Below are 23,588 nucleotides of genomic sequence, written 5' to 3'. Positions count from 1 at the left end.
ACAGAATTGATGATCAATAGCATATATGAGAATGAAATAGCTTCCAAAAGCTGGCTCTCCACTTTGGTCTTTAACAAGGAGTCTATTCGCATGTAACTCTAATCTGGCCCGGCAATTCTCTTCCTGAGTAGACACCTCCAGAACCCCAGAACTATCTACAAGGGTCAATAGCCTTCTTTCAAATACTATTAACTATTTTATCCTCATTTCTTATTCTAAAAATCCTCAGAATAATTTAAATTGAAATAAGATTGGTTCATTTACTTAACCTGAGATCAGATTTAAAACCACAGAGAAATCAGAGAAAAATTGAAATCTGACAATATATACCTGTTTTGTTTAATCTAAGAATCTTGAAATTTTAATGCTTCCTTTCCTGTTTCTCGTTAATCATTTACTTGTATTAAGAAAGTATTGTAGTTTATTTAGGCCTCATCAACTTCTTGTGTAAATGATTAACAGTCATATTATTTCTCTTTTGAGGGAAGTTTTTATCCTCCCTATTATGCTTTCTAATGGGTTGCTGTTGATACATAAATAAATAAACTATTACATTTTGCATAGTTACTTTGTACTGAACATGGTAGATAACTGAATTTTGATTAGTTTTTTAAATGTTATAGTTGATACTATTGGGTATGATACTAATATCATTATGTCCTCTAATAATTGTAATTTTGTTTTCTTATTTCAAAGGCTACCTTTTATTTATATTTACACCTTATTAAATTCATGTAGACATCTCTAAATGACTTTATTCATGACATTGTAAAAATCCCTGTTTTATTGCTGAGTTAAGTAAAAGTATTTCTACTATTTTCCTTTAAAGATAATTTTGAAATAGAGAGAAAAGAATCTTCTTATACCTATTTTAACATGAACTTAAAGCTCAGTAATTGTTATTAATTTTACTGAATATCTGATAAGAAAATCATGAACTATTTTATGAGATATATCAATATAGACATATGTATATTTCCTGGGACAACTAGTAGCTTATGAAGGCCCTGTTCCTTTAATATAATGTTTTTCTGAACTGGTAAAATTTCACTTAGGTTTTCATAATATATTCAGGGAATTTTTTACATTTACTGATTTATTTACTATCTTCCCAGGATATGTTCTCAAGAATATGCTAGCCTTACAAAGTCCATGGAAAAAAAATTAACTTTAACTTTTTTATGTTGTCAAAAAGTACACAATATAAACATTTGTCTGTTTCTTTAAAAGTTAAAAAAAGAATCAGTAAAATTATCTAGCTCTAGTGAATATGTAATTTTAATTTTTAATTTTTTTATTTACATATGACAGCGGAATGCATTACAATTCATATTACACATATAGAGCACAATTGTTCATATCTCTGGCTGTATGCAAAGTATATTCACACCAATTCACATCTTCATAAATGCACTTTGGATAATGATGTCCATCTCATTCCACCATCATTTTTAACCCCATGCCTCCTCCCTTCCCCTCTCATCCCTCTGCCCTATCTAGAGTTCATCTATTCCTCCTCTGCTACCCCTCCCTATCCCACCATGAATCAGTCTCTTTATATCAGAGAGAACATTAAGCATTTATTTTTGGGGGATTAGCTAACTTAGCATTATCTTCTCTAAGTCCATCCATTTACCTGCAAATGCCATGATTTTATTCTCTTTTATTGCTGAGTAATATTCCATAGTGTATATATGCCACATTTTTTTAAATCCATTCGTCTACTGAAGGGCATATAAGTTGGTTCCACAGTTTAGCTATTGTGAATCATGTTGCTATAAACATTGATGTGGCTGTGTCCCTGTAGTATGCTGTTTCTAAATCCTTTGGGTATAGACTGAGGAGAGGGATAACTGGGTCAAATGGTGGTTCCATTACCAGTTTTTATAAATGGGATGGATTCAAACTAAAAAGTTTCTTCTCAGCAAAACAAACAATTTGTGAAGTGAATAGAGAGACTACATCTTGGGAGCAAATCATTACCCCTTGCACATCAGACAGAGCACTAATCTCTAGGGTATATAAAGAACTCAAAAAGCTAAACACCCCGAAATCATTCAATCAATGAATGGGCCAAGGACCCAAACATACAACTCTCAGAAGATGATATACAATCAATCAACAAATATATGAAAAAAAATGCTCATCATCTCTAGCAATTAGAGAAATACAAATCAAAACTACTCTAAGGTTTCATCTCACTCCAGTCAAAATGGCAGCTGTTAAGAACACAAAGAACAGTAAGTGTTAGTGAAGATGTGGGGGGAAATGTACACTTATACACTGCTGGTGGGATTGCAAACTGGTGCAGCTACTCTGGAACGCAATTTGGAGATTATAATTTTAATTTTTAATAAACATTTATATTTTGATAATTTATATTTTCCCAGAAATTCTCCAACTAATTGGATCGTCACATATAAAACTTAAAACAGAAAATCCTCTGATCTAATGTTTCTTTCTTGTCTGTTATATTCTCTTTCTCACACCTAACTTTACTATTTTTCTTTGATTTTCCAAGATGTTATCTTGTGCTTTTTGAGATCATATCAATTCCATCTCCTTTCCATGCATTTGTTTCTTAATTTCTGTTACTCAAATTTTACAAAGGTGTAAAAAAATGAAAATGAATGTACATTGTCGTTTGGAAGGAAAAATTGTTCATCTGTATCTGTTGCTTCAATTAATGGTAGCATCAAATTGTCCTTTTTTAACATTGGGCCAATTGATCTTCTGGTGTTTGAAAGAAAAGCTCTCAAAATGTACACAAGAGTATTGTCTCTCATTATTTCTTCCCTTTGATCTTATCTACTTTAATGGTATATTATTTATGGCATTGTGGTTTCTGATTATTATAACTTCATGGTATGGAAAAATATTTTCAAAATACATTTATTCTCTTTCTGCCCTTTAGGTTTGCCATGCATTATTCTTTGTTTGAAATTAGCATTCATTTCTCTCTTTTGTTGCATTTGCCTGATAAATATTTGCACATCTCTTCATTTACAGTTTTTTCTTAATAGTCTGATTTTTATTGTAACTCTGCTGTTTTTATGGGTCTTAGTATAATACATTACACAGTGCTTGGTTTGTCTCTTGCTTATCTTGTTGTAAATTCAAATTTGTTTTACAGGGTTTCCACTGGGGGTGGATATGGACCATTCATGTTAATAAATACCATAAATGAGAAACATAGTCCTGGGAAAACAACTCAAAGCAGGGACTGAGTCTCTGCATATGTGGTTGAGAAAATGCTGAGATAGGGAAGTGTTTTTACATTTGCTGTTTCTGCCTGGAATTGGGGAACCCTGATCTTCACCTGAGAAGCAGTATGGGAGGTAATGTGCTTTGTGGAAGTGTCTGTAACATGAATAATAACAGCATCTCTGGTAAATCCAATTTTGTGGGCTGATTACTGGGAACATTTTCTTAACGATCTTTCTAGATCAGCTAACACCTTTAACTTGGACAAGATATAAAACTTACAGTATGACTAAGGGATATATTGAAAAACTCAAAGTGACACAAAAGTGCCACAGATGCATATTTAAAATCTATAAGTGATCTTTTACCTGGTTTTGTATAGTAAAGAATGGCTGGTTTTAAAATTTAAGTTCTTGCACACAAACAGTTCAAGCCAAAGTGACCACATTGTATTATCACACACCATTTATCATCTTCAAAGATATTCCTCTCTACAACTGAGAGCTAGGAAATACTTCAAGCATCAAGCTTGCGGGTAGCTGCTATAACTGGAGTGAGACTGTGTTGCTTGTGGAAATCAATCAAATTGAAGTGAGCCAGTTAAGTGAATGGCGGATTGTCACTGCTAAAATTCTTACTACTTCAAGTGACTTCTTTCCACACACATTTTAATTCATCACAGAACCAATCCCACAAGTGTTGGGAAAAGCACACAGCATGGATTCTGACATTCTTCATTGCTAATGCACCTACACAATCCAAGAATTCTCAGAGCATACACAGTGAACTCCTCGTGTGTTTGGGTTTGAATGCTTTTATCCCACAGTGAGCTCCTATCACAAAAAGAATCTTATACCTAGAATTTAGCTGATTAAGCACATCAAAAATATCTTTGAATATCCCTGAATTTAGACTTCAATTGCCAGGTCCCAGGTGTTTAGATACCAGCCAATGATGCTCTTCTATTTCTCTTAAACTTTGGACAATTATTTCCCTTTTCCTACTTGTGGAAAATAAGCTGTATTTAAAGTAGGAAAAGAAAGATGTTACATAGGTGTAAATAACAGAATCTCTTTTTCTCCCCCCACCCCCTGCAGACTGAGTGCATACAATGGCTGGTTAAATATAGGATACCACCAAATCCGTATTGCTTGACCTGAGTCTCTTATTCCACTTTGCAAATGGCAGACCAACTGCACATGTGCTAATATATACATTCTCTGCATAGAGAATGCTATAGGGACATATATAGATATTGACAAACAGGAGAGAAAGTTACATTCCAGAGACCAGTGTGTACCAGATCTCAGAAAGGAGAGAGCAAGGCAAATGCAAACACTAATGTGAAGAGAGATCAGATAATAAGGAACATAGACTCAGGAGATCCACTCACCCACAGGCATCTTTGAGTAGGCAACAGTGCTCTAGAACTCTGGTGCCTCTGAACACGAATCCCACTTCTTGAATCACCCACACCACACCTTTAAAGACACGCTTAGCACACAGTCCCCCTTAAGTGGAAGCCTTTGACTGCTGATTTAATTAAAGGACTTCAGCATGTCCCATGGGCACAGTCTGAAGCACTTCTTTGGACATAGACTTCTCCTTTGTGCCAATTTTCTACAGATACTTGGTTTAATAAGCTTTTCTGAATATGTAATTCTGACCTTGCAGAAACCTGTGACCAGTATTGTCAAACTCCTTTGGCACAAAGCACAAGCCTAACTAATATATCTGGTCTAAATTATTGGAGCTTTATGAATTTATGAATTATTTTCCCTAAAAGATATGTTCTTCCAAAAATGAATAAGTAATGAATACCTAGTATAGTCCCAAAGACAACTGACTGAATTGGTTCAAAGTGGGGGATTTTCTATAACCTAAACCACTCCTCCATTTCAAAAACTTGGCTCTTACTATCCACCTGTCTGGGTAACTTCTTCACTCAACAGCTTCTTTGATCACATTTTACTATTTTGGAAAACAAGGAATATATCTATGAACATACTGGGAAATAAAGGCAAGCAGACTATCTAGGGATTAATGTGCACGCTGCAATGAATACAGAATCAGAGGGAGAGAGCTGTTATATAATTCCCTTCTCATGCAATAGAAAACAGATTTACTTAATTGCTTGTGCTTAAGGGCAATGTCATCTTGCATGGCTTACTGTTTTATACTGATGGGAGAATATTAAGTTACTAATGGCACAAGTCTATAAAAAAATTCATAGGCCATGAACTAGCATGTTAGAGAAGGAACAGAATTGGCAAGCAATGGCACTAATTTATGAAATTCCACGTTTCGGATGCTTGACTCTTCACAGAGATGATTTTATGCTTTCTGCGAAGCCCATCAGTGCCATGTAAATCAGGAGAGTTAAATTACATTATCAACCCCAATGTTCTTAACTACAAGTTCCTCTTCTAGAGAGCAACTATCGAGTTCAGCCTTTGAGCCTCTCTTTGTGGCTGTGGGGTGCATGTTACAGACAAACTGCTTGGGATATTCAGTCTTGCAATACACATTTATTCAGCATTAAATAAGACAGAGAGTGCCATATTGGTTGGAATATTACCAACAGCTTAGAATCCAGCTGATAAATCTAAAGCATAATCATCTACATTATATGGCAAAATTAATTAATATTTCAAACTGAATTTTTTAAAAAAGAATTAGCTATTGATGGACACAATACCTTTATTTTATTTATTTATTTTTATGCAATCCTGAGGATCAAACCCAGGGCCTCACATATGCCAGGCAAGGGCTCCACCACTGAGCCACACCCTTGGCCCCTCAAACTGAATTCTTGATTTAAGAATTAAGTTAGGAGAACAGCTGGGCTAGAGAAGAAGCCTTTTCCACCCTGAGTAAAGGACCCTCAGGGGAGTGACATGTGAACTTTTTACCCCTCCCACACCTTCCATCCAAGAAGGAGAAATTGCAAAAGACTCTATGGAGCAGCAAGTCAGCTGAAAATATTGGCACAAGCCTTTTCCTGTTGTGATTAAAAAAAAACAGTCACAATTTTTAAAAGTGGGAGGCACTTAAACTTATAGTAAAAGAAAGGCTAAGGGACTATACCAATTAAGAATGTTCTCCAAAGCTTTGATTCAGTGAGAACAATTAGAAAACTAATACTTATAAAACCAAATAAAGAAAAAAAAAAAGAAAAAGAAAACAAAAATGGTACTGCAATTGTACATAATTCTAGGTAGATGTCTAATATCTCAGTTTTCCATTTTCTTTTAAAAATTTTCTCTTTTTCATACTGATATCCAGGAATTGCCTTAGCAAAACCCCAAAGTGGATGGCTTAAAGCAACAGATTATGTCGTCTCATGGTCGTGGCAGCCAGAGGTCTGAAATGTGGGTGCTGGTATGGCCCAGATCCCTCCAGAACCTGTAATTCTGATTTCTTCCTTGCCTGTTCTGGCTTCTGGTGCCCCAGGTACTTCTGGGTCTGTGCAGAATAACTACACTTCTGACTCCTCCATGTTCTTATGACCTTCTTTCCCCTGTGTGTCTGCATCTCTCTGTGCCTCTGTCTACAGAGCCTTCTTTTCATAAGGACACCAGTTACTCAGGAAGACCTCAGATTGATTTTACTAAATTATTTTTGCAATAATCTCTTATTTCCAAATAAGGGTCAGATTATGAGGCATTGGGCATTAGGAGTTTAAAACATATGAGAGAGGACACCCTCAAATTCCTAGCATCATCGTTAAAACTGTGTAAGATCCTGATACATTAATATACCTGTATAGGCATATACATATATTTAATAAGGTGTTGCCACATGAATGTATTTGAATTGACCCTGATATGGCTTTCTGCTTCAGGGGATGCCTACACGGTAAATGCATAAGGACAAACCCAGGCTTGACATCTCCATACGGTAGGAAGTTTCCGAGTCAAGGCACTAAGATGGCAGGTTGGCTGGCCCTGCTATCCTAAAGTTACACACATGCAACCAGTCGATGGTCAGCCTTGGAGGCTCACCAACACTGAGCCATTATCCAAGTGTCAATTTTTCCTAGAGATCTGTGACTTTTATTCATTTATTTATTTTTAACATGGAACCCTCACCAATGAGGAGGCACAATGGAATGGAACCCTGAAGAAGACCCACAGATTTGGGCTTGAAGTTCCACCAGTAACCAGATAAGGGACTCTAACAAAGTTTTTGTACTTTTTAAGTCCTCAATTTGTACACCTGTACAATGAAGAGTCTTTTGCTGTTGTCCAGAACAGCTACCAGGAACACTGGGGCGAGGCACTCAGATAAAATACTTATCAAATGTAACTTACCCCCAGTCCATCATAATATGACCTGTTCAAAGTAAACACCTGTGTGAGAGTAATTTCCATGTCCTGGGATACTAACCACAACCTCTCATGAAGAATAGCATTTAGTATAAGTGCGACATGCATCAGTTTTAATTAAAATTACAGGTTAAAGTAAATGTGCTCAATTTCTGGTAATTACACAAACAAAATTAGATCAAAACAGAATTGAGACACCAGATTCACTCATTTAATATGCATTTCTAGAGCATCACCTATGGGCCTGATGGTTTTTTTTAAAGGCCAGGTGTTACAGACTTGAGCAATAGGAAAAAAGATGACAAAAATATCATGACTTACCCCACCGACTTTCTCAAAGTGAAATCCATCTTTCTTAAAATCCGTGAGGGCCCCATTGAAATACCAAGTGAACATAATGTCTAACAGCGGATCGTGTTGTGCCTGGCAGGGCAAAATGACGCTTTCACCCACAGAAACGTCCATGTTAGATGGCGCCAGCGTTATCCTAGTTGGTTCTATTAGGGAGATAATTCATAAGTAAAACTTTAGCATTTCTGTTGTGATGAAAGCAATTTGTACAGGAAAATTCTTCATCCACCCTAGAGTGTGTGAGCTTTTATATGCTTAGGTATACTCACACATCTATGCAATGAAAAGTCTCCATGGTTAAAATAGATGTTTTAATGCAGTCCTATAATACATTTCATGGGATCCACCAAATTTTGTGAAAATAATTAGCATATCTGAGTCAACAGGTTACAAAAGTTTAAGATGAAAGTCACCAGTAAGCAAGAGTTATAATAACACTGAAAAATCCATTTCAACTTAGTTTTATGGTTTTGTGAAATATAGTGGGAGAAACAGAAACTACTGTGTTTTCACCAACTTTCAATGACTAAAAAACACATTAACATCAAAATTCAAATAGACTCAAACCTTTGATGTGTACGTGGATTTGAAAAGCTCAGAATAAGCTTAGAGATGCTTAGAATAAGCGCAATGGGAGGGCACTCTGCTAAAATGTTAACTGATGTCGTTTTTTTCCCTAGTGGAAATGTCTGTGGCACATTCTGCCTGCCCTTACCATGAACCTTCTATCTTTTCTGAATTAAATTTCCTTGCTCCAATTTTCCCAGTGCCATTCCCCTTGATGTTACACCATGTGGCAGAAAATGTCTTCAAAAGTCACTTGCATATGTGGTCTGTACTTGCTTGATTAAATAGCCTCTTTAACCCAGTAGTTGGGCATAGGTCTCCCTGACTAACCTGTTCTCATCAAGGTCCCCTGCTATGAGACCCAATGATAAAGTCTTGGTCTCATTCTTTGAGCCTCTAAGCTCTGTCACACTTGATCACTGGTTCTCCCTCGTACTCTTTCCTCAGCTGGTTTTTGGGACATCATGCTCCTGCAGTATTATTTACTGTCCTGGTCACTCCTTTTCTGTATCTCTCTTTAAGGTCTCACTTCTGCTACTATATTTCTTAATGTACAATGAATGTGTCAAGCTCAGTCCTTTTTAAAATTCTTTTTAAGGTGATCTAAGATGGTGTCTTGGCTTCAAGTCCTCATCTATATGCCAACAACTGTGAAAGGTATCTCTTCATCTTTGATTTACACAAGTCCAAGGTCATCTATCCAACCACCTACTCACTGTCTCCACTTAGGTGTTAGTCACCATTAGTTCCCATAAAGTACATTGTAGGATTAAATTCTTAACTCTTTTGAATTAAGGCAGAGCAGAGTACAATGCTTTGGCTGATGAAATGTATGTAAGAGTTACATGTAGCAGCGACAGGCAGAATTCTGCAGGAACTAATAGGTAATGTGATGTGTCTCCTTCCTGTTCTGTGGTGACGTGCACTGTCCCAGATGGTGGAGACACTGGGGGTCTTTGTTCCTGAATGAGGAAGCAAAGATGACTCACTGAGGACTTGCAGTATGCATGAAAAGTGAAGCCAGGCTATTTTAATCCACTGAGATTTTGGCAAATCTCTGATCTGCTTTACAGGGAATGATCCTAACGATATTCTAAACATCCAAACTATGCTCATGCTCTTCTTTCACCCCAAAGCTTTGAAACCCACAGCCTGAGCAATCTCAGCTGTTCTGCCATTTTTTCCATTTGTTCACCACACACCCTGCAGTCCCTCCTGACTCCTATCTGAGACCTCAAATCCAATTTGTAAACACCTTATCCTTCAGAATATATGCAGAATCTTATCCCATCCCATTAGCTCCTCAGCTGCCAATCTCACTTGGATCGTCATCACTTCCTGTTTGTTAACAGTCATGGGCTCCTGAGACTTTGAAAAACAGCCAGAGTCACCCTTTCACATCATCTTATTTCTCTGCTGAAAACCTTGCAGTAGTTCCACTTTTCAATTCAAGTGAAAACTAAAGTCTTAGCAAGATCTACAATTGGTCCACATAACTGCACCCTAGAAATCTCCTGGTAAGCTCCTTTATCTCCCTGGAGTCTTTGTACCAAAATTTCCATCTCACTTATCTTGATTCATACTCTAACTCATCTTTCTTCATATAGTCTCTTTACTTTCTCAATTGTTTGCAATATACTTCCTTCTAATGATCTCCTTATTTCTTCTTCCTAATTTTCATTTCTCTATCTTGGGCAGAATGTAAGAAGAATGACTACAGATTCTGTTTCAATGTTTCCACTGATCCAGCTCAAACAATGGGTACATAATAAGTGCTCGTTTTTTTTTTTTTTCTGAATGGATAAATGAACAAAATTAACCCAAAACTTAAATCTTATCGATATCAACAGTTATTTGATGAGCTTGAACATCTCCAGAAAAGACCAATTTTAATGAAAAAGAGAGCACACTTAGAAGATCTGACCCAATAGGAGAACATAAAATAAAAAAATTATCAGCATATGCCATTTTCCCATCATCCCAGCACAGTAGTAGCCAAGTACCCCACCATGTCCACTGTGCTGTGCTATAGAAGTATACAGTGTCATGTTCTTGACCATCACTTATTAGAAACACAAGCGCAAACACATTTTTTTCCTTCACAATGTACCACATTTTGTGGAAAACACATGCCCAGTTTCTTTAACCATAATAATAATATATGTCATGAAACGCATCTCTGATAAACCCATCTTGACAAAACACACGCACCTGTGACTACCAAGTGTGTTGTCCCATTGGCTTTCCCAAACTGGTTTTCTGCTGTTCAGGTATAGGTTCCTGAGTCAGCCTTTGTCACATTGTCTATTTTGAGTCCTCCATCTTTTAAAAAAGAAAATCTAAAGGAAAAGTACATTTGATCAATAAATGTGTAATAGTAACTTTTTTTTTCAAAAAATAAATAGCATTTTTTTTTTCAGAATTTATTATCTTATGCTAATACTGTTGAGGTCTGATAAACTAAGCCATGGTCTTTTAGGAATAAAGAAAATGAAAAGAAAACATGCATAGATACACAGAGTTGAATAAGAAAAGATGCTCTACCAAATTGAACTTTGCATGATGTTTTTATGCAGCACTACTAAACAGCATTACTTAACATTGCACCTAATTTGTAAATGCCTTTATCAAATAAGTGTGAAATGTTTTCCAAAAGTATATATTGTTGTAGATTACTCATGGGGTAACCTTGTAAGTTTTCAGAGAATAAAAAGCAGACATGTCATCATTTCCCTTAAATTTGAAAAAAATATATGGAAACAAAGAAACCTGCTTGTCTTTCATTATGAACTAGGAAAGTCACAGTTGACTTAATAAAAATTCAAGTTTTGTAAAAAATAAAAATTGTGTGGTCACCTATGAGCTATTGTAAAGATTCTGAAAACTTTGATTAATATTACTTTTAAGTTTTTGAGCATCCATTTGAAATACTTAAAGCTTTAGCATCTTACTAATTGATCAAGGAAATATTATAAGTGTCTTATATGCAACAGGCACTCGGAAAGTCCCTGGGGTTTTTTACCTATAGATAAAAAGTCTCCATCTTTGTGGAAATAACAGTCTACTAGAATTGCAGACATTAAGCCACTAAGTAAACGTGAAAAGTTCAGAGATTTGAGAAGTATTCTGAAGGAGAGAGAGAGGGTGAAGGAGAATTACTTTATGTGAACTTCCAAGGTAGGGGGATTCAGAAGTACTCTTAGAAGGGGAGTCACTTGCACCAAGAAAGAACAAGATAGGATTATCATCTCTCATCCGTCTGATCCTTGTACCTTTGTTGCCCAAGTTGTCTACTCATGATCATATTCTCTCTCTTTGAATTCCTAAAATCATTATATCTATACTATCTACTGACAACTGAGAAGGGCTTTTATCTTTTGTGATTCATATTCTTAATGCATGAGTGTTGCATTTATGCAAATGGATGGCAAACTTCTTAAAAGCTTTGGAGCCCCAGTGTCAGAATGGTTAATACATGTTTCCACTTTTTGGGCCACCCATAGAAGAGCTAGGTAAGATGCCAAGGATATTAGAATAGAATGGAGGATATCAACTCAGGCTTTAAATATTATCTTATTTGTTGCAAGATTTTTAGATGTGTAACATCTTTATGACTACAGAGTCACAAAAAAAGTCACTGTGAGAAGAGTTTATGTATCAAATAATATAGGTAGCATTGATTTTGTATGGTTTTTTAATAGCCTGGTGATTTACTTTCATTTGCATCCTCCTACCTTTTCTCAAGTAAAGAGGTCCAGGGAAAATTAGCACCAGTACACAGGAGCTGTTCATGATCCTGGATCCTGAGGAGAGCTATCCATGAATGTTTGCTAGTCATGTGTTATTTTTCTTAACTATATCAAGGTAGGTTAAAAACAAGAGTTTGGGATATTTGGCCTACTAAGAAAATCAAGGAACAAGAATATTGTATTTCAAATTAGGGAAATTTCATTAAAAAAATTTAAAAATTCCAAGAATTTTCCTAGGAATCAATAGAAAAGCACATTGTATTTGATGTCCTTCATGAACTGTGACTATTTGTTTAGTATAAAATAAAAGCCCATTTTGTCTCAAAAAGGTAATCAAAGAACTTTACAAAAAATATCTTTATATCTTAGTCTCCCAGAGAGCAAAGACTTTTTTTAATTAGTATGCAATAATAACTGAATTCCCTGCAGAGTAGAAAGATGTATGAAAACTTAAGATATGAAAGTATAGATCAGGAATTTTGAGAACCGTGGGGAGTAAACTTAAGTATAAATCATGCCTCTCTCCCTCCACCTGCCCAATCCTTGCTGAGACTTTCCTCTCTGGTACCTCATTGACTGTAGGAAGAAGACTATATCCTCAATCTGAAAACCTAGAAATCACTTACGTAAAGCAAAGATAAAATTACTAATTGCTATTACTATTAAAGAAAAGGCCAACATAGAGGGAGAGGTAAAGGATAAATTGAGAAACTAATTGAGGAAAAGAGAGTGATGGGATATCCGATCGAGAAACTCCTTGGAAGAAAGAGAAACTGTAATCAAGGACACTGCTCCCAGCACATTCTAGTTGCTGATCCCATCAGTAAAATCTGGGGGCCATGACACACAAAGAGAATATCACTTGATCCAAAACACTACTCTTCAAATGTCACCCATGAAAAGAAAATGAAGATTTGCTGGAGACTTTAACTATGTAAAGAAAGGAAGCTGGACAATGATATCAGAAGGTTAGGAAGACATTTAAATGGCAGAGGCAAACTCATCTGGTTTGAATGACAGGAAGGGGACAGAACTGGAAACTCGATGAATTAGTAAGCTTTCAAACAAAGACAAAAAAAATGCCTCCTGTTGACTGATCAGATGTTGAGCTTTCATTTATAGCTTCTGATCTTGATATCACAAAAGTAAGATAGGTAATTCCAGTTATCTCTTCATGTTATGAATTAGTAAATTTCCACTAAAAATAAGAAATTATTTGGAATATTGGGAGAACAAGAAGTCCTTCACCGTATTAACTCAAGGTAAAATTGGGTAAATCTGTCTTCATGGCCATGTTGACATGAGGCACAACTTCACAGGCCAGGACTAACATCTTAGGAATCACTGGAGGACTTGAAAACAAACATAATGACTCTCAAAGAATGTAAACTCTGTGTGTATCATAAAAATTGAGCTAATTGGTTATTTTCTTCCTAAATTGGTTCTTCCAGTAAGTTATAAAAGGCCCACAGGGCATTTTGCACAACATAAAAATAAACAATATTCAGTAAATGGATGAAGTAATTGTTTCTCAACAGAAAACCTTCAATAAGCCAAGCTTCCCTACAAAGATTTGAAGTGAAAATTTTATACCACTTCACTATAAATGAAATTGCTTTCTAAGCTTTCTGGGAACAGGTTTTTCTGCAAACAGAGCTGAAAATATAGATAACAATGAGAGACTCTAGTCTTGGCACAGAAGGTTAAATAAAGATTTCTGAGATTAACATTCAGAAACATGGTATTCCAGTTTGCTTTGAGTAATGGGCAATTTAAATCACTGTGGCATTTTAACTTCTTGATCAGTTTCATAATATAACTTTATGTGTAATTTTTATTGGCCTTTCCTGTTGTAGCAAGAGGTTAATTATTTCCCTTAACTTTATGCAGTCTGCGGATGGTTTGGGATAAGTCAACGTAATTACTCTAAGCTGCTCTAATGATCCATGCTATAATTCAGTGATGGCATTGAATTTATGACTTTTAAAAAACACTGTTTGCTCAGAAAGTATAATATTGTCTAGGCAACGCTGACCTGTGCTTTAGGATGGCATTTAAGCATCCATAATAACAGTGTGTTCCAGAACATGGAAAGTGTGGGGTGCTCCATATATAAAGCAGGGTGTTGAAGATACTGCTTTCCCTTTGCCTGCATTCTGAATATGATGGCAACTTATTCAACTTGGATTTAACAAACACACTGCCACTCCTCCTTTACTCAGGAAGTGCACCTCAGCAGAGATGAGACCGCATGAAGTCGAACTGATTACTGCTGTACAGAAAATTGACAATGCTATTTTGGGTAGTGCCTTCTGAGCAAGTATTCTAAGGGCTGTTTGCATACAATTAGTTCCAAGAGAAAAGCACTCACCATGCATATGCTAGATAATGACAGTCAAGGAAAGGAACTATGTATTGATGAAACGGAGACAAAATAAACACCAGAGAAAAAGACAGGGTATCTTCTCACCTACAGCTACTCTCAAACCTACAAATTTGGCAGAAGCACTGTTCCCCCTGCAGTTCAAAGATCACCTGCAGACAGTGTTTAGAAAAATAATACTAGACTTTCATTCTTTCTGGTCTTTCATCTTATAAACCCAACAGTGTTTGTTTAGTGATCATTAGTCAGACAATCTACTAGGAAAAGAGAAGCGGAAGGGGAAAGAGTCAACTATTAATGATCATACCTTTGAGGAAGGTAGCAGTGAAATCAGAAGTGGCTCTGTGGTTTTGCCGGACACACATGTTCCATGGAGCAGGCACCTGAAGTCCTAGAGTAGATGGAGATTGGGCTTCACTCTGCAGCTGGGGAAACACTGAATTGAGACCAACAGACATGCCTTCATATTCATAAGGATGGAACTAACAATAAAAGGTCATTTGCTTCACTTCAATTCAGTCTTTCTAAATGTATATTATCAGGTCAAATATATCTGGAGCTAAATGAATTTATTTGAAAGTGACAAAAATTTTCTCTCTAGAGGACTCAAATCTGTAGGGAAAAAAATGACCTTTAAAGAGGATTTCCAGTCTAAATGATTATATTCAACTGTGCACTTAATTCATTCATGAGGCCCAGGCAATAATTCATTTGAAATATTTGCATCTGTAAACAAAAGAATATCCACAAATATCACAAATACTCAAATATTAAATGATAATACAAACAAATAAAAATCCCAAATAAGATAAATGATGGTTTGATGGCTTATATATTGAAAGAAAACTTCAAAGAGTATAATAATTAAGACTCAGAGGGTCCCCACCCTGGGCTCTCTTCTTCTCTGATCCCTGATTCAAATCAATGAAAACCAAAACCATCCACTTTATTGCTTATATTACAGATAAAATGATGCAAACTGCTTCAGTGAGCAACCATGGGCTCCTGACACCTCATCTCAGAATGTGGTAGACTGGACTTCATTGGCACTTGTGAAAAACCAGTGGTGCTACCCTTACAGGTAGGCCCAACTGTGTAATAAACAGAACAGCAGGACATGCACCCCCACCCAACTGGCAGATACCAAATAGAGAATAGGGAGGAGACCCATTATGCTAGGATCTTCCACAGAAATTCAGGAGCCAGACAATTCCCTACGAAGAAGTTGGAGAAAGACCCAGATGATACTCTAATGAGTGTCCTCCTCCTTAGAGAGTAGAAACCCTAGAAAGGAAGTCAATTCCAATAATAACACTGAAGTGCAAAAGACTTATGGTATGTGTATAGGAGGAATTTCATCAACTCAAAGGTTATAGAGGATGCTGAATTATTTTTGTGGACCCAAATTGATTTTTTTTGGGGGGAAGCAACACTGATCTTCCTTTGGGAAGTCTTAGTAGGGCTATAAATCATGGAAGCCTGTCTTATCCTAGCTGAGGGAAGTCTGGTGAGTTACTTTACTAGGCACCAGTTACCTGGAGAATTTGTTAAATTAGCAGTTGTTGGGTCTACTGTCAGATTAGGCTGGAGATGACCCAAGGATTTGCTTTTCTAATAATTCCCCAGTGTATCTGGTGGAGTTGAAGTGGGAACCACACTCTGAGAAGCAGTATTCTGCACTATGGTCATTGGACTATCCATCTTCAAACTATGTGTCAAAGTCAGGCTCTGTAACTTGTCTAATCATTCTGTTTAAAATCCTTCAGTCAATTCTTTGAAAGAGTTCATAAATTTCTAAAGGAAGCATGCTACCAAGAATTGGTATTTTGCACACACTGTTTTTTCCATAAACATTTATTTTCTCAACAAAAATAAATGGTACTGAAACAATCTTCTATGTAGGAAGGACAAGGCTTAATTATAAATTAAGGGCAACCAACAAGCACCTATCTTATTGTTCAGTTCTTGCAAGACAGAACAGTTGTGCCCCAATGCTCCAATTCCAAGGTTATCCTCCTTTATAGATATTCATCAATATTCAAGTCATCATTTGAAAATTCATTCAGCATTACTAACCATTCTAGGGTATAAAACTTGTTTTAGCACTTGAAGATTCTTGAGGTCACTCTCTGTAGAACAAATGCACACATGACAAGAGTTCTGATACAAGTGAGGATGGAGAAGATCTTCTACAATTCTCCAGGCATCAGGTTGGGACCTTTTGCTGGCAATTCAACTCACCCAATGATTCAGAAGTATGTTTGGAATTTTTGTCTTAGATCCTCCAGTGTTAGCCTTTCTAGAAGTGCCTTACAGAGAGACTTCTTTTTCCTATGATGACTGTTGCACATTTGAGAATTTGTTCCTTATAAATCATCTTGCCCCAAAATAGAGTGCTAATGTTGCATAACTCAAATACACAGGTCTAGACTCATACATCTGTCCACCCTATGGAGTTGGTTCCAATCTGTTTTCCCAGAGAAATCTCAAAAATTACAATCTGAACTTTCTGGATCCTCTTCCATGCAGAGAAGCACTAACAGCCTATTCAGTCACAGGTCCTGGGGAGTCACCACAATCTTAGTAAGAGGATAGAAACTTCAATACTAACCTAATTGACTTTTAAGCATTTGACTTTATATCTTCACAGCAGAACTTCCTATGATCTCCAAATTCTTGATGCTGAACATACACTTGAACTTATTAAAAATATGCACATTAAAAAAAAATCACACAAAAGTAGCTAAAAGAAACATGACTCATATACTCTTCCAGAGGCTTGAGTCTTCCCCCCCAGCTGCCTTTTCTCTTGCAGCATTAGTGATTGAACCCAGTAGCTTGCATAAGCTAGGCAAATGCTCTGCCACAAAGATATGTCCCCAGTCCCTAGAATGTTTTTTTAAAACTGATAGTTCTCTCTGGACTGGAAGAAGAAAATTAATTGGTTCAATTTTGTTTTAAGGATGTTTTGCCTTTCTTGGTTCTCATGAGTATCCATTAGATTTGGATTCACATGTATGCATTTCTTGGTCTATTGAGAGTTGTATATCTCCTCATCAAATGGTTTTATTGCATTCTATGGATACTGTTTATTAATAAGCAGTATTTTTCTCCATTCATTTGTTGGCACAAAGTTCTGGGTCCAAATTGTGGACCTCCACTAAGGAGTACAACTGGTGGCACATATTCTATAAATGAACCTCACACATTCATTCTGTAGCACATTTCTAAACCTGTGGTATGAAACATGCTCTGCTATAAGCAATAAATATTCCCTGGTAAGGATTTTTGCTACCCTAATGTAACTCACATTTAAGTCAATTAGAAATCTGGAATATATTTCTCTCCAAATTTTCCTCTCAATGTTTGGTCTGTGTGTACTTTCACAAACGGTCTCAAATGCTTTGGAAAGAGACATGATACAAGTAATAACATAAATAAGAAGACACAGAGTGATTAAAACCAGGGGGAAGTAATAAAGAAATAATAAATATACTGAGGTATAAGAATTTCCAATTATCTAAATTAGAAAAACATAAATTTAAGTCAAACTTGAAAGTACTATGATTTTTCCAACTAAGTCAATTAATAAATACTGTGAAAAATTCAGTGCCTAACCATATCTTCACACTAAAATTAAAGGTATTTATTTGTCTGGCACTTAAATGTAAAAGGTCAGAAAATCAGCTCTTCATTTTTTAGAAACAGAATTTTTTATATATTCTACCTTAATATATAGACTTTTCCCCAGGATTTTAGATTTTGAAAGAGTCATATACTCTCATCTTCCCACAGAAACTGCCCTAGCAATGAAATCTGCATTAGGACAGAATTAGAAAATCCACAAATAAGATCACAAAGTAAAAAACAGTCACAGAGCAAAATGATTTTTTTAAAGTTTTGTAGGCAGTGAAAAGTTGACCTAAGTATACTAACTTGATAGAAATTTCATAACAGATGAAAAATCAGAATATGGAAGCATCAGAATATGGAAGGCAGCAATCATCATGTCCACTCTACCTGATAACTTCCTAGTATAAAAATGCTATGGCAATTGTATCTTATACAACCATCTGAGCATCCATCTATCCATCCATCCACCTACCCACCCATCCACTCATCCATTCATCTACCATCCATCTGTCCACCATCTATCCACCCATGCATCCACACACCCAAACTTTCATCCACCCACCCATCTATCCACTCATCTATTCATTCACCATTTATTCACCCATCATCCATCCATCTATCATCGATCTACATATCCATTCACTTCTTCTGTGAAAGGCTTCCAGAAGGGGAGAAAATACTATAACTGAACTGTCCATATTTTAAATAGGAGATCTCAAGGATAGAAATCTATTTTAAAATCAATTTTACATATTTTGCAGGAACAGTTGAACAAATTAAATTAAAAAAAAATTATAGATATGTTTAATACATGGCACATTGCTCAAGAGAGGATGAAAACCTTCAACAAGTATTGTTGAGTACTTATAAAGCACTACAAATTTTTGAAAACTATGAGTAAGAAATAGATCCTATTCTTTAGAGACTTCTATTCTAATGGCCAACGGGATCCATGTAATTCATGCATAATTAAGTGTAATTATTACATATAAAAATTTACATCTGAGGAACATATTCATCCAGTTCTACCTCCCTAATATATCCTCTTCTTCATTTCTACTATCTAACTCTAAATATTCTCCAGTTACCCTGAGTTGTCTCCTAATCAGATTCATTGCTTTTCTCCTTTTTCTATTCAAACCACTCTCCACACTGCAGACAGAGTTATTTTTAATCAGATTATGTTACTCTTGCTTTCACAGCTTAAATGATTTCACATTCCATTTAAAATAAAATCAAACATTTTTGCCAAGTCTTCAACGACGTTCATCTGTGGGATTTAATGTTTTTTAACTCCCCCCAATCCCATGACACTTCAGTGTCACTGCCCTTCCTCCTGATTAGTTTTCTATTAAAAAATTACTTCATTAATAAGGCCTTTTTCAAATGCACTATATAATCATTCTTTTCATTTCTTTTATGTCTAAAGAAATGATCTCTTTTAGCTTACTTATATTTGGTCTCTTCCTTATGCAAAACCCATGAAGAAGAGGGCATGTCTTTCTAATTCATCCTCTATCCTCAGAGCCCAGAACAATGCAAAGCACATGGTCCGTGTTTCCAACTGCACTTCCCAAACATGGATACCATGATCTCCAACCCATGGAATTTTCTGGTGTGTTAGTCAGCTTTTCATCATTTGACAAATACCTGAGAACAACTTAAAAGGGGGGAAAAGGGGGGAAACGTTTATTTTGGCTCATGATTTTCCAAAGATTTTTGCCTATGGTAGGCAGGCCTCATAGGACAGATGATCATGGCAGTTGGTCATGTTGGAGGAAAGTTGCTTAGCACACTGAAGCCAGGAAGCACAGAGAAAGAGGTGAGAGAAAAGGGACCCGGGACAAGATACAGTTCCCATGGGCATATTCCCAGTGACCTACTTCTTCCAACCGTGCCCCACCTAACTACACTTTCCACCATTTTCCAATAGTGCATGTAGCTATTAATGGATTAAACCATGGATGAAATCAGAATCCTTGTGGTCTAATCACTCAACTCTGAACATCACTGCACTGGGGATAAAGCCTTCACCATGATTCCTTGGGGGTTACCTCATATCCAAGCCATCTTGCTTTTGCTCCTCTAAGAAGTCCACTAGTAGCTGTGTGCAGCAGCCCACACTTATAATCACAGATACTTGGGAGGCTAAACCTGGAGAATCACAATTTCTAGATCAGCCTCGGCAAATTAATGGGACCCAGTCTCAAAACAGAATTTTTAAAAAATGGGTTACTGGTGATATAACTCAGTGAGGTATGCTTGCCTAGCATGCATGAGACCCTGGGTTAAATCTCCAGTACATAAGAAAGTCCATCAGGAGATAAACACATTAGCCTTACAAAAGAGGAAAATCCATTCATTTGCAACAACATGGATGAATCTGCAGGACCTGCTGAAAGAAATAGTCCTGACACAGAAAGACAAATATCGCATGACATTGCTTACATGTAGAATTTTAAAAAGTCAGACTCATAATAGCAGAGAGCAGGACAGTGTTTGCCAGGGGTTGGAGAGTAAGAAAACTGGGGAGATGTTGGTTGAAGAATATAAAGGCTCAGTTATGTAGTATGAATAAATTCTGAAAGTCTAATGTGCAACATGGTGATTACAGCTAATAACTTTCTGCTGTACACTTGAAATCTGGAAAGAGAGTTGATCTTAACTGCTTTCATATGCATTAAAATGGTACTTATGTGGGGTGATGGATATATTAATTAGCTTGATGGCAGCAGTCATTTCCCACTGTGTGTCAAAACATTACCTTGTATTCTTTAAATATACACAACCTTTACTTGTCAAGCATAACTCAAGAAAGTCCAGGGAAGAAATAAAAAAAGGGAGTCCAGCTCCTCTTACTTTGATCTTTGGAACCAATGGAATGCAGAGAAATGGCACTGGGTCTTGGGAGTTTGGATTGTAATTGTTTATCAAAAGGAATCAGCTTGGTCCCCAGGTATTGGGAGCTGGTAGAAGCAGTAGGATGGGGAGCCTTGGGGGAGGTCTTTTGGTAGATGAGGATGGTCTTCAAAGGGAATAGGAGGACCCAGCTTTCCTCCCCTCTTTGCCTTCCTAACTCTAAGGAGAGTGGTTTTGCTTCAAACATGCTGCCATTATAAAGTGCTGCCTCACCAAAGGCCCTAAACAATGGGTGATGATTGACAGAAACTTCTAAAATTGTGGGACACAATGAACCTTTTCTCTTTATAAGTTGATCTCTCAGGCATTTGCTATAGAACAGGAAATCAACTCAGGGGCCTAGATGATTGGGCTTCCATCTTGCTACTGTGAATCCTCACTTTTCATGCCTGTGGATGCTCAAGGAATCATTCTGACTCCTGAAAGGGCATCCCTTTGGGAGGAAACCCCTAATAGCTGTGTATAGAGACCACAATGAGAGGTCTTGGGACAGCAGGAGGAGAGAGAAAGGTCTCTCTGAGAAGCGTATTCTGGTTTCTCTTGCTCTAGCCCCGACTGAGATAGCCTGAGCATGCACCATCCAGCCAATTGCAGTGTTCCTGGACTCGTGACCCATAGAAACCCTGAGAGATGATAAAATGGCTGTTCTATTACACCATTAAGCCTCGGGGTTATTTGTTATGCAGCAATCATTAGTGGGAACAGTAGATGCTAAATGAATATTTGAGGAGTGAATGAAGGTTGACATGAACAAAGATGTATGTCGGAGAAGCTGGGAACACAGGATGGATAAGGCAAGGGTTGTGCCAGAATTCAAGTGCGCTGCATTCTGCAGGAACTGCCAATTCCCTGGTGGGATAACTGATATGACAGACATGAGGGAGTCACAATAGCAAAACAGAAAGAGCAGTTATGGATGCCCACTGTTCTTCAGGAAGAGTGCTATTGGCAGGTAAGACCAAGCCAGACCTTGAGACATGAGTTGGAGTTTCCTAGGTTGAGAAGAAAATAAACTCAAGCCAGAGGAAATTGTAAGAGCATACGTGAAGAATGTAAAGGGAAATCTCCTCTTTTGTTCTTTAAGAGTTATTGAAAAGGCAATGGTGTATGCTCTACCACTTCTATACTGATGGTTCCAAAGAGTCAGTATGCTTAGTTTAAGGGAAAGCTCCTGTTTCTTCCTATTGCAAACTTTTTAGCAGAAAAATATGCAAAAGTGGTATGCAATGATATTTTGGTTTTATACAATTAATTAAAACATAATATATTTGTTTGTTTTAATTAATTGTATACACACACATATAATTATATATGTAATTTTGAGTGAGAGCAGAAATAAGGAAAATGGATTGGGCTGTGGACAAGTGTACACTGGCTTTAGGGTTTGGGTGAGACATGCAGTATGACTAAAGGAATGTGCATGGGAAGATCCTCCAAATAAATAAAACATTTGAGTTGGGCATGGATACCAGTTAATTTACCCAGTTCTTGCAACAAACTGGATTCAAGTGTATTCTGACAGGCAAATAAAACATTTGAGTTGGGCATGGATATCAATTAATTTACCCAGTTCTTGCAACAAACTGGATTGAAGTGTATTCTGACAGGCTCATTCAGATTCATTAATCAGCTTTCCCTCACCGAAATTATAACATTGACAAAGTTCCCAACTTTCATAATCCATCAAAAACAAATCTGGAAGCTCAATTTAAGAAACACTTGGTCATCTGCAAAGTTTAGTTGATACACTTTCAGAGACCATTTGTCGCTGATGTCTTTACCACGATATTTATGTGGAATTCATTTACTGAAGAAAGTTTGAATAATATAAAAGAGATTATTGCACCATAAAGAAAGGTACAAGCTTTCCTTTCCATTCAGGTACTCTGAAGGTGTCTGACACTACGAAAAAAAAATCAAGTCAGGTTAAAAATAGTATCAAAGGCATCAGGTACTTATTTTTGAGTACCTATGTAGAAGCTAGGGACTTTAAAAACACTATTATTATCTTTCCACTGAGTGGAAGAAATGGGGCAGGGGTAGTACTACCTAATTTGTCCAAAGGAACCCATGTGTTTCTCCGCTTGTCGGATACAACCAATTTCATTTGCCCACCTATTGCCAAGAGCATATACTAAGCAACTGGTACCAACAGGCTTACTAACCCTGTAAGTCAAGGATTTTTACATAAGGAAACCAAAACTCAGGGCCTATGTAACTTGTCTAAAACACACAGGTTGATAGGCAACAGACCCAAGATATGACCCATTTGATATATTGCTCCTTGTACCTGTTAAAGTTAAATAAAGAAACCATTGAAACTTAATATTTAACTTCATGTCACACAGATGATTAACACAAAGTATAATGCATACCAGTTAGGTATGACTGATTCATGTAAATAATGATTCAAATGCACTGAAACTTTAGCTACCCTGCAGTTAATGCAGAAGC

General features: G+C 36.7%; 1 pseudogene; it reads right to left on the bottom strand.

Moving 5' to 3' along the window:
- The window catches only part of LOC143640580 (contactin-3-like), an 87,358-nt pseudogene that overhangs the window by 46,833 nt on the left and 16,937 nt on the right, over positions 1-23,588 (bottom strand).

This window comes from Callospermophilus lateralis, unplaced genomic scaffold (genome assembly GCF_048772815.1).
Source record: "Callospermophilus lateralis isolate mCalLat2 unplaced genomic scaffold, mCalLat2.hap1 Scaffold_341, whole genome shotgun sequence".
Taxonomy (NCBI): Eukaryota; Metazoa; Chordata; class Mammalia; order Rodentia; family Sciuridae; genus Callospermophilus; species Callospermophilus lateralis.
The sequence above is the reverse complement of the archived record's forward strand: the minus strand, read 5'-3'. Positions and strand labels throughout refer to the sequence as shown.